Here is a 14,099-nt window from a genome sequence, read left to right on the forward strand (position 1 = left end):
AAAACAACATGTACTTTATTAACTGTCTCACTAAAATACATGTTTTAAAGTTGTTCGGCATACCTCGATTTATTAGGAAGTAAAAAAAGACAAGACAACATACCTTATACAAAATCTCATTATTATACCCTACAATGACCAGTACATTTATATGGTTTCGCCGTTTATACTTCCAATAAATAAACTGGTGTCAAACAACTTATTAATCTTATGTAAGATTATCCTCCTACTGTCTAAAATAAATTTTAATAACCCAAACATTCGACGTTACAGTTTTTCTTTACTGTAGTTTACATTTACGTCATCTAAAACCTCGGCGTACTAATAGACCAGTGTTTCTCAACTGCCGCTTGGCAGAATTTTTCAACTGGTCTGCAAATAATAGTTGTCACTCATTTTAAAATGCATGTGCCGAAAATTCCAAGCAAATCCTCATTCAAAAAATGATCAAGATGTCAATCGACGTGCAATTAATAATCGAAAATAAGTAAACCTAATCGAGTTGTATTTTGATGCCACTTTGGTGTCCAGACATAAAATACAAAAATATTGTTACAAATCCCTTCAATTTTCGTCCACATTTTGACAACTTATTCAGGTGAGACTTTTTTGGCCATGTCAGTAAAGGGAAACCGAAGAGATATCAATGCACTGCAGCCACGGTTATCAATTATTATTCTACCAAAGATGCAGCAGCAGAGAAGTTTCTTAAAATTCCGGATTCTTAGATAATTAACTATTTACCGTTTAATTAATCGGTTCCTGATTATTTCAATAAGCAATAGATTTTGTATGTTATATTTTTTGTATTGACAATCAAACTGTTATAATATGTCTGTTATGTATTTATATTCTAATATGTAAGAAGTAATTAACAAAATACTATATAAATATTAATCCTATTTGTACCGGCCCGCCGGTGTAAAAAGGTTGAGGGACAATGCTATAGACCGGTGATTTGAATCTGCAGAACCTTAAGCCTAGTACCCACGCACGTTCTTGCTTGACGGTTTTGCTCGATCGAGCATGTTGACAGGGAAGCATGCTCGTCGTTGCGTCCACACAGTCGAGCAACTCGACACAAGATGCTGTGAGGCCACTATCTCACCGCCACTACTACGACCACGAGTGAGAGCGAGGCCACACGAGCCCTGTCGGTACGTCCTCACTCCCTCACCCAAACTGGATCGAGCAAGAATAACGGACGTTCAATATTTTTTTGAATAGCGCAATTTGTTCGATGTTGAACAAAAAACCATCAAGCCAGATGGTACACACGTTGAGACATGTTGGAATGAGCGTAAAACCATCGAGCATGAACGTGCGTGTGTACTTACTATTAAATCCTATTAATGATCGAACCGAACTGTCTTGTTTTACTACTTACTTAAAACTACGCTACTTCGAAGATATTTACCATTTACAAAAATTAATAAGTACATAATATTATATTTTAGTTAAATATTTTTATTTATTTTGTTGGCCAACCCGTGTCAATACTAAAAATTAAAAGAAAACATAATTTAGATAACAAGAACTTTGCTCCAAAATATTTCAATATCAATCTATCTGTAACTTCTATAAATTAGTAAACACTTCATACAGATACATACCTACTGCTACGTTAGCGTATAAAAAGACTTTCATCAGTATGAACTTTTACTAGTGTCTGTTTAATTCAAACATACCTCGCTGTCTAGTGAAGTCGATTGACCCTGGAAAAGCTTGCGCTCAAAGTCATTTCGATTGAGCATCAACGAACTGCTTCTTTTAATATCAATGACTTACTCTGGACCGAACTGAGTCGCATATATCTTATCCCTATTGAAAAATTCAGACAGATAGGTATACAGGTATATTTTCAGCGTTTATAGTAAGTAACACACAACTACTTTTCTATATTTTCACGGATGAGTTCAAATATTTAAATGTATGCAATTAAGTAGTTAGTATTATGACGTAGGTACTAGCGGAATTTATTGAATAGTTTTTGAATCATGGCATTATGTTTATTGCGTTTAGTGTTTTTTGATCGCAACGGAAAGATAAACAAATAATGACATTAATAATAATACAGAATTATACATAAATGCGATGAAATTAAAATATTTTCATAAAATTAAATAAAAATGCTGCTATATGCCATAATAAAGGGAAAAAACTAATGATATACTTTTTACGAAAGAAATCTCTTAATAAATAACCATAGCAAGGTAGGTATATGCTTACATTCGTAACTTTATAAAATGTTTGAGGCTATCACGGTTGTTTTTTATCGTAGTAGATTTTTGGGTTTCCACCGCGTGTCCTTCCTTCTTTCCTCGACGTTTCGGGGTCGTTGCAGATGCCATTATCAAGAGATGATATGTTTTATGATGAAATTTAGTGTAGCTATATGAATGTAAACGTTTCTCTAAGAATGTCAAAAGGAATCCGATTACCTAAGAGAAAACTTTGCTTAGAGTAATGTGTCAATCCTACACTACATTTCATCATAAAACATATCATCTCTTGATAATGACCTCTGCAACGAGCCCGAAACGTCGAGGAAAGAAGGACATACGGTGGAAACCCAAAAATCTACTACGATATTCGTAACTTTACTTCCTAATATAATATACCACCTACTTATCCTGAATTCTGCACATTCTAGCCGCCGACATGAATGTGTAGTGTAGTCACAGAGTTTTAGAGATTCTTGAAACATATATTATAAATAGTAAGGACTGCAATTGCGGGGAGAATTTTCAATCCAAAAACTACGTTATGAGTATGTATTCAATACTGGAATCCATGCAATAGTCAAAATTTAACTAGCTTCCCGACTAGATAGACATTTGAAACTTTTAGAATACATCAGAACACGATGACAATGCATTCTTTTAATACTTTTAGCCATATTTAAGTAGAATTGAATTCATTTTCAGTTAATTCTGTTTTGTATGGAAAGTTATTTCAGAAAAAAATCGTAAAAAGTAAAACACTATTTTTGGTTGCTAAGGGGGTCCTATCAACTAAATTAATAATATATACCTGCATGACTATGGAAATCAATATGAAATGTCAAAATGACATTTCAGTATTCTATATTTATTCAGTATTTCTATCAAGTACAAAAAAAAGTATTTATTAATACATAGAATTGCCAAGTTTATATGATTCAACAGACAATTTAAAAACGTGGTATATAAAAAGTTCTTTTTATCTTGTAATTATTTATTTATCAACCAACCGTTTGTCGCCAAAACACGTTGCTGTTGTTAAAAATCATGATAAATGTAAACCTTATATATCGTGTTTCTAATATTTTCCAGCAGGATCCCGGAATTGAAAATCCAGATACGTAACTACTGTAAAGTTTTTGAATTGATATTTGTAAAAAGAAGGCATTCATTCGATCACTTATTTGTCAGGTCTTGATACTAAATATTATAAGAAATGAAAATATAATTAATATTAAATTCTACAGGTTTAATTCAGGTAGTAGGTATAAGTACGTTCCCTTGCTGGCGGGAGGAACATTGTGACGCGTGATCAGATAGCAGCAGTAGGCTGATTGAATTGCCGACGCCGATGGGCTGTCATTTTGCCAGAAACACACGAGTTCGCAGTTAAAGCATTTCCTATACTTATATTACTCTAGAAAATACTCATCTTCTAATTAATTTTCCAAAAATAATTGATACAATCATAAGAAACTAAGCATTTATATTATATATCAATTTTAGCTGAAATATTTTAGATATATCTATTAAAATTTCTCAGTAATTTTCAAAAATATCGAATCTTAATAATTTAATATTTACCTTAATTTTAACATAAATGTATATACCTTAGGTAGGTAAGTTTAGTATGTACTTATCTGTATAGATTTCCTCGATTATAATAATAAAGCATATTCTTTTATACTTGGTTCTTGCATATAACACATACCTACGGTGATATCCCGATTACTAAAGAATAACTTAATGAAAAAGAGAATCTCAACCAATATAATATGTACAACTAGTAAGCATATTATAATATTATATTCATTAATGAAAATAATAATTATTATATGTCAAACCTCATAATGCAGTGCATATTACGAGTATATTATATATAAATAATATTAAAATATAAATGTTTTTAAACTTATTTTCCGGAAGAATGGTTGTGAAAATTTATTTGTATTGCTAAATTACTCAATAAATACGTACCTACCCATCGACGAAGTCAAAATTTATAAATAAAACAATAGGTAAGTATGTCTCTTAATTTTTTGGGTGGGTATTTCACCTTGCAATTACCTGTGTTGATTGCTCAATTATTTGTTTACGAAATGCGTGGGTGATATAATTGAACGTTATGAATCTTATTCTGTCGTTATAAATACACTGATCGTAGATATGTTAGATTAGTCCACGAGATACACAGCAGCCCTGGCTGACCGCGAAAATCTCTTCACTTTGACCTTCAAAATATATGACTGATTTCCCAAACAGAAATACCTGGCCGGTGTCGGTGCATTAAATGAATCCGCAGCAGGAGTCGACGCCATATCACCGTTCTTTTCTCGCGTACGTCAGCTGTCAAAGATTGTGATCGGTCAATGCCAACTTCAAATGCTATCAAAAATGCTATTTCAGTTGAACCGCGATTGTTTGACTGCCAATTAGGTTAATAGGGTGTTGTCGCGTTCTCTGTAAATAATTTTGCAACGGTCGGAGGGCGCGCGTGGCGTCACGAAAGAGGGACCAGCTATAATTCCTCGTATCGCCACAAATATTCGCCATCCGAAATTTTCTGAGACCGCAACTCGTTATTTGATAGTAGCATTAAAATTAACCACCTTCAAATACATAAGTGTTATGTTAGCACTAAATACTATTAGACCCTTAGGGAAGTAAACGAAAAGATCGAATATCTACTGTAACAGAGTAGCTAGGGATAGCAATACCGGTATTTCAAAACCGGTATTTCAATATTTATCAATACCGAAATACCGGTTTTAAAATTCCAAAATACCGGAATTTTCGGTATTAAGAAAGCACACTCGTTTACGTTTTTGAAAATGAATTATAAGTTATGTGCTGCTAAAATGCAAATATATTGAGTGAATCCAACAGAGGTGAAAAAATAATGAAACGAATTTCATCAAATATATTTATATGAGTAATAGTCGCGATGAATTATCATAATATTATTTCGAAATAGCATCCGTGACAAAAATGTTCAATTATTCTATAATTATTGATGACTGTACAAGCGTTCAATTTAAGAAGCTTTACCTGCAACCGTGTTTATTTGCACTTGATGAACTTTTGAGGGCTTTAGTTAAAATTATCAATATATTCAAATTATTTGTAAAAAATCACTAGTTCTACAATTATGATCAATACATGTAGGTTTTTGCTATAAAATGATATTTTAAAAATATTTTAATAGCTATATTTATTGATAAGCACCTACTTATGTCTTTTTAGTGTTTAAGAAATACCGGTATTCAATAAGAAATACCGAAAAACTGGTATTGGCATTTTCATTCGGTATTGCAATCCCTAAGAGTAGTGATTTATTAGAAGTTTTTTATTGAGCTTGAATAGGCCTTAATAATTTACAGAAGCTATGGAGTAAATTGCAACTAAGGCGCTAAGTAAACCGTGAAAGACGTGGTAATCTGCTAGCTTGGACGCTACGGTGGAGCTCAATGGCATGGAAATAGCAGTGGCCAAGGCGTGGATGGGGAAATTATAGATTCACAATTTTATGCACGGATATACAAAAGATGAAGACTTCAGAATTGCGGCCACAAGTAATTTCCACGTAATTTTGAAGAACAAAACATACAACTCTTTAAAACTTATGCTAATATTTTTGAATTTCCAAAGGTTCTCCTCAAGTATTTATAAATCTACTATGACTTGCCGTATAATAGAATACATGAAACGAACACCCTAGCTACGTTTAATAAAGTGAACAGTTATGATAAGATGAGATGTCGTAATTAGTTTGGTTGCGATGAGATGCGATGCAGGGTGGATCGCTGCCACGGCTTTATCTGCCCTGCGATCTGTTGGCAATCATTAAGGCGATCATGCGCTTGAACAACATATAATTATTATCCTTCCAGATACTCACAGATGACGTTAAAATATGCGTCAACTAGGTACGTAGACAAATATATCTACATTGTATTGACTGACTAAGACCCGAATGACGTATTAAGTCCTCGAAAATGAAAACCAATTATTTGGCTTCATCAAATTATATCACGTTTCTGTAACTGATTTTCAAATTTAAAATCTGGACAACTACACTAATTCTTAATGGCAAAATACAAGGCCATACATCTAACTGACATAAGACTGAAAAATACAAAGAGTGTACACGTGAACAATACTCCGAGAGACATCACGACCCTCATCAATGAGGTCTACAATCTACACTACACCGTAGATAGAATAATTGAATTATGTTTCAAACTCTCTGACAATATAAATACATCAGGGTCCATTAAAAATTCAAAGATTAAAACAAAATAAATCTACGTGTTTCTTTCACAACAAAAACCGATTCGAGCATAAACTATCACAAATCTGAATCCAGTTTAGCATTGCCTATGAGTAATTTATGAATGTAATATTATAGTGGTGTGATTTTCTTATGCGATGATCGCATGCGTACATTCAAATGGCACTGAACACCCTGAACAAATGCACCTACCTGCATGCAATAATTGCGTAAATTTAATCAACCATGGGCATGTATTTACAGCTTATGGGAAGTAACCACAGAAATAGAAGGTAGCGAAGTTCGATGATTATCTAGAGCAGTGGTTCTCATGTGCGGCCACCAGAGAATTTTGCTACGGCCACCAACACCATTTTCAGTAGGTACCTATTTAATTTAATTAACTGGGCTAACGTTAAATATGCGTTTTGGAAATGAGTTATGGCCAAGTCCTTAAAAACCATTTTAATAATACCACGGTTGAAAAATTTTGGTCGAAGTTATACGTTAAACAAGAATCAAGTCAATTGGCAACAATTGCTTTATTAATATTGTCGATTTTGCCTACTACTGTATACTGTGAAAGATCATTCAGTGTAATGCACTTTATAAAAAACAAATATCGAAGCTAGCTGACAGATGTAAACTTAGAAGCAGTCATGCAGCTCGCATTGAAAAAAATGAGTATTGAGGAATTTCCATTTGCATTATTTCTAGACATGTACTAAAATGTTCAAATCTCTTTTATTAAATGGACTTGTCAATAAATAAATTGATCAATTTTTTTAATAAATAAAATTTAGCTTCAATTTTTTCAATCTCAACTAAAGTAAAATTTGGTGCGGCCACCAGACGTTTCTATAGAACTGTCAATGTCAATTATGCGGCCACAGTTAAATTTCACGTGAGATCCACTGATCTAGAGGCAAGTTATTAAATTTGAAGTTCGATTAGAGCAATTTTCCATTGCAATAATAATTTTATTGTGAAGTATGTCTTTTTTACTAGCTGTGTTTGCAATTAACCATGTTTGCAATTAGCATATTGGCAGGCAAATAATCTGCTAATAACCTTACAACAATCCAACGTAAATGGTTTTACTGTTATATACAAATTAAATACAGTCGTTAAAAATAAATTAACTACCAAAGAGCATGATAAAAATTTTTGAAACTTTAGAAAATTTTCTCTGAGAAAAAACATGAAAAGGATTAAGTAATATAATAAAATTATAATTTTAAATTATGAATAATTTAAAGTGATACTTCTCAGAAAATTTTATCAGCTACCTATTTATTTTATTCAAACAACGGAGGATTAATAGAATACTTTTCATATAATAAATATATTGATAACTACTCATTCTCTGATAAAAATTTTATAGATAATTTTAAAACCAAATCTTTGTTTGCAATGAAATAAATATTTTAAAGATGTTTCAGAAAGAGCAATAATATTTGAATGTCACTTTGGTGACGTATTTATGTGTAGCAGGATTCTTTTATATGCTGTAGGAAAAAAACAAATATAGAACGAAACTTGTCATAGAAGCAAATTTACGTTTAGAAATAACTAAAATATAACCAGGTATAAAAAACTAATTTCTGCAAAATAAGCAGAAAGTAACACATGCGCGCTGAAGAATCATTCATAAGGTCATTGGAAAATCCATGGTAATGTCATGAAAGACCGCCGAGTGTGAGCTAGATTGCTGAGGATGTAGAAATGTCAAGTGAATGGGCCTACGGTATCGTTCACGAACAATAATAATTAGAGAAAAAAAGCTGTCTACGCGAAGGGTGCGGCACCCGCGATTGTTGACTATCGACCAAAAACTCATTCGAATTGATATTAATTTAGCGCAGTGGTTGACGACTTCTAACAGCGATCCGAAAGACTTTGTGTATAATATATTTGTGACTAACGACAAACGTGGATCCACCACCATTGACTCCACTCATCATCAATGACATTCATCAGTCACCACTGCAAATTCAGCAGTCAAACATTGGATAGAGACTGGCGATAGTGTGCCGCAGAAATTGAAGACCGTTTTTTTGGCTGTTTTTTTAATAATACACAGGGTATCATTATTATTAATTCAATGGAAGAGGGCAAGACAATATGCACCGTTATTGGATCATTTAAAATACTAGTTTAGGAGCAAAACTATTTTCAGGCGGTATGAAATTTGTGTGAAAAATAAAATTGTTTTGTGCTAAAAAATGTGTTTTAATTGATTGTCAACAAACTTTTACTATGGTAGTAAGGGAAACCTCTTTTTCTTTGTAGGTACATTATACATTATTACATAAGTATATTAATATTGTGTATGTCAACTATTACGAGTGGTCTTAAATTTATCAGCATTTTTTTTGTATTATGTACCAATTATTATAATGCAGCCTCTCGCAACGCTGAGAGTGAAGAGGCAACGTTGGACATGGCTTGGCCGCATGCTGCGGATGTCAAAAGAGAATCAACCTGGCTTGCCTATTCTTCAAGCCAACCGGATTCAGGCGTCCAGGAGGGTTCGTTAAATACTATAGTGTATCGGTGGTGCTACGGGATGCTGGTATGACCTGAAAGAACGCAAAAAAACTGGCAAGCGACAGGGGTTCTTGGAGACGCCTAGATCCAGATACTATCCATATAATATGTAATAATTTTTCGATGGTCTTGACTTGACTTTACCGTGCGTTTACCCTCGGTCATATCTTAAATCCGGTCATAACTGGTCTGGAATTATCGTAAGTCAATTCATGTGTATATTCCATCTAGTAATTAGAAAGGGCTAAAGTCGGTTATTCATTTGAAATATTTACACGTAGGTAGCAAAATGATCATGTGAACTAAAAACACTTCGCAGCAATAATTCAATCGATAAACTCGCAATGAATTCGATTATGAAATACATGACTCCCGGAAACCGTGTGCAAGATATTTTTTCAGGTAGTCTGGTGCCAATTTTATTCATCAATATTATTTTGCGGAATGATTTTTACAGACACGGACCGAAAATTAGTAAGTACCTACAAACAATCTAAAAATAGTCGAACTGTCGTGTATTCATCACTGTCAAACGCAAACACATGACTTATCAAGGTACGATTAATTTACTTTGTTCAAATCAACGAACAGTATCTACCTGCGTATAACTAATTTACATGACTCATCGTTTTACGAAGCATGCACTACCTATAGATATAGTACAGAGTATAGACTATACAATATTTATTATAATATATTCACTGATCTAAATATTTAATGAAAATAGAATCGATAATTTACCGTAGATAGTAATTACGTGAGTATAAATATTCTCAATAAAAAGCTAAAAAGCGATCTGCATATTAACCATTGGCTAATGGATTATAATAAATTCAAAATAATTAATGTCATTCAAATATTCGTTACCATGTACCTGTATGCATAAACGAAGTCATGTCACTATAAGTTAAATATCTGAAAATTGTACACCACCTTCTTAATATAATAACATAATGGTATTCAAATACATTGTATAACTATACGATATTCTAAGGTTGGTTTTATGAATGAAAAAAAAATACGAGAGTTTTCCAGACTAGGTAATGAAAATAATTAGGTGGACAAAATTTGCTCAAACAAAATATTAATAAATATCAACAGTAGTATCTTTATCAAAATTACATAAAAACACTCCCGACTATGATATTATTATCCGTATTGACATTTATTACATTACAGAACTTTGTGGCGCGTCGCGGCGCCCTCTGTGAAAAACTTTTTGGACAGTTTCTAAATTTCCACAGCAGGTTCCGCTGTTGTTAATTCGCGCAGTTTTCGGTTTTATCACTGAAACATTCGCAATCGAGATATAAATTAATATTGTCACATCACTACATCAGCATAATATAGAATATCGATAATATATCGATAATAAGATAAACAAAAACTTATTCAAGGGAACTAGATATTATTTGAGATAATGCTACTTAAGTTTAGTTACATTTATTATATTATTATACTTTAAAGTAAATAATATCCAATAATAATACCCATAAACCGTACCCAAAATACTTCATATTTTTATATTTGAAATAAAAATTAGGTTGGTTATATTTTTATAATTTTCGTAGTATTTCCACAATTATATTTATAGCAAAACCAGTTTCGTCCTTCATTCGTCTTCGTCCAGCATGGCCCCTACAATGACGGGCTGACGGCTGTTGTCTGGGTGGCCAGGCTCAGGAGGATCCCGGCGAGGCGAGTCGACCAGATAAGTGAGATAAACACACATCACAATTTCTAAAAAAGTATATTTTCCTTCAATAATATTATTATTTAAAATTATGTGGTTGTATGATATATTTTTTTAATTGAGTATCAATACTCGACAACTTCTTAATTCAAATGGATTTATTAAAATATACAAAAAACATTAAATATACACATTAATTTGTACCGCATACACCATTTGGAAAACGCTACTGTAGAGCGTCACACTGTCCTTATCCTTAGCGATAGGTAGAGGGGCCGTCAAAGATCTTAGCCCTGGGGCCCGCTACAGGATGTGGGGGGCATGACATTCAGTATTATAACAATTAACTGTTTCTTTTTATAATAGGTACTTATAATATCTTTCTATCAAGTATATTAATAGTGATTTAAAAAAATGTTTGTACCTATTGAAGTCAAAAAGTCATATTGTCACAATAATAAGACAAATTCATTTTTCAGTAAGTAGATATTTATTATTATCACGAAACATTATTTCATAATTTCTTGCAGTGATACCAAAATAAAAATCTTGTATTAGTATGTCTGCAGTGCATGCACAAGTCAAATACATCACCAATAAAATAATGTTAATTTTAGTTTCAAACATGCACATGACTGCGATTAATATTTAAGCAAAACAGCGATGTGTCGACTAATCTACAAATTCAATAGCTGGTATTTTGTGCTTAATAAAATATAAAATTACTTCAATTACTTATATTATTGTATCAGAGTAAACTACCTAATAGCTATGATCTAATATATAAAAATTAATATTTGTGTGTTTGTGTGTTTGTTTGTTCGTATTTAATGCGCAGCCATACCGTTCATCCGATTGCGATAAAACTTTGTAAACTTATTGCTTGCACTTGCGAGAAGAGTATAGGCTATACAAATATATAAAAATGAATGTATGTCTGTCTGTCTGTCTGTCCCGTATGCGTTCCTATACCATTCATCCGATTGCAATGAAATTTTGGTAAGTGGTTGCATGCACACCCATGAAGGTTTCTGAATTAGAAAAATCATCATCTTCTTCTTCTTCTTCATTCTATCTTCTTTTATTCGTATGGTCCCTATACCATTCATCCGATTGCAATGAAACCTTCGTCAGTTGTTGTGGTAACACCCGCAATGGTTTTTGAATTAGTACAACCATCTTATTTTTCTTCTTCTTCTTCTTCTTCTATTCTATATTCTTCTATTCGTATGCGAGAAGAGTATAGGCTATTTATACTAATATATAAAAATGAATGTCTGTCTGTCTGTCTGTGTGTCTGTCCCGTATGCGTTCCTATACCATTCATCCGATTGCAATGAAATTTTGGTAAGTGGTTGCATGCACACCCATGAAGGTTTCTGAATTAGAAAAATCATCATCTTCTTCTTCTTCTTCATTATATCTTATTTTATTCGTATGGTTCCTATACCATTCATCCGATTGCAATAAAATTTTTGTCAGTAATTGTGCCAACACCCGCGAAGGTTTCTGAATTAGTACAACCATCTTCTTCTTCTTTTATTCATTCTATCTTCTTTTATTCGTATGGTCCCTATACCATTCATCCGATTGCGATGAAACCTTCGTCAGTTGTTGTGGTAACAGCCGCAATGGTTTTTGAATAAGTATAACTATCTTCTTCTTCTTCTTCTTCTATTCGTATGCGTTTCTATTCCATTCATCCGATTGCAATAAAATTTTCGTCAGTAATTGTGCCAACACCCGCGAAGGTTTCTGAATTAGTACAACCATCTTCTTCCTCTATTCTATCTTCTATTCGTATGCGTTCCTATACCATTCATCCGATTGCAATGAAATTTTGATCACTGTGAAGTGTCGTGCTCACGCCGCAAAGGTTTCTGAATTGTTACAACTATTTTCTTTTTCTTCTATTCTATCTTCTTCTATTTGTATGCGTTCTTATACCATTCATCCGATTGCGATGAAATTTTGACCAGTTGTTATGAGCACGCCCGCAAAGAGTTCTGAATTAGTACAACCATCTTCTTCTTCTTCTATTCGTATGCGTTCCTATACCATTCATCCGATTGCAATGAAAATTTGATTAAGTGTTGTGTTCACGCCCGCAAAGGTTTCTGAATTGATACAACCATTTTCTTCTTCTTTTTCTTCTATTCTATCTTCTTCTATTTGTATTCGTTCTTATACCATTCATCCAATTGCAATGAAACTTTGGTGAGTTGTCGTGCGCATGCCCACGAAGATTTCTAAATTAGAAAATCATCTTCTTCTACTATTCGTATGCGTTCCTATACCATTCATCCGATTGCGATGAACCTTTTGTCAGTTGTGTGCGCACACCTACGAAGGTTTCTAAATTATTATTATATAACATACAAAGTTTGTTGTTTGTTTGTTCCATCCAATTTTGTTTTTTTTTTTACTACATATTAATAACATTAATAACGTTTTCATATTTTGGATTCGATTTTAATTTAGTGTTCTTATGTTTGACCTTTACTCCTATTAGAATTATTTTCATATTTAAAAAATAATTACCTTTTATTATTTTTCAAATATCTAAGATAAATATAACCACGAAGCGACCCTGTGCGAAGCCGGGTACTTCAGCTAGTAATAAATACAAAATACTCCATTTTACTTTGCGCATGTATATATAGTACCTATACAATTTTATTTAACACTAGCTGACCCGGCAAACTTCGTACCGCCTCAGAATCAATAATCTTGTGTTAACTTATTAGCTGAATTAAATTCAGTTTTTTATTAAGTTAAAATGAATACTCAAAATGAATAAGTTCAATAAATGTTGCAAAAATCAAATCAAATTGAAAAGTATTTTAATTATATTGAACTGTACACACTGTACACACACGATGACCGCGTGGATTAAGCGCCGGTCTATAATGTCGAGGGTCCCAGGTTCGAATCCTGGGTCTGGTAAGTTCACATATCGTAATTCAATTTCAATTCAATGGTGACTACCGAGCCAACCTTCAGTCGTAAATTGTGCGGTGGCAAGCCAGGCAGATCCAATGAGTTTAAAAATTCAGTTGGATAGTTGGTTGCTTCGTCTTCGTTTGTTACACAGTCGACAGATTTGAAGGAATGCAGTGGACCAACGATTTGATTTTGAATTGTGAAGTTTAAGTGATCCACATCTTTGTTCTTTACCGCAAGCATGCTCGTTCACTCAACCAATTGTCATGTTTGTGATTAGCAATGATGTTTGGTAACACTTTGTTGATGAGTTCGTACTTAGTTAAATTTAGAAAAATTCAGTGGAAACGAAATCAATCCGCTCGATTCATCGACAGGAACACGGCCGTTACCGATAGTCAGCAATTGCTTGGAGAAATCT

The sequence above is a fragment of the Rhyacophila brunnea genome, unplaced genomic scaffold, assembly GCF_057557595.1.
Source record: "Rhyacophila brunnea isolate RB1 unplaced genomic scaffold, BYU_Rbru_1.0 scaffold_3, whole genome shotgun sequence".
Taxonomy (NCBI): domain Eukaryota; kingdom Metazoa; phylum Arthropoda; class Insecta; order Trichoptera; family Rhyacophilidae; genus Rhyacophila; species Rhyacophila brunnea.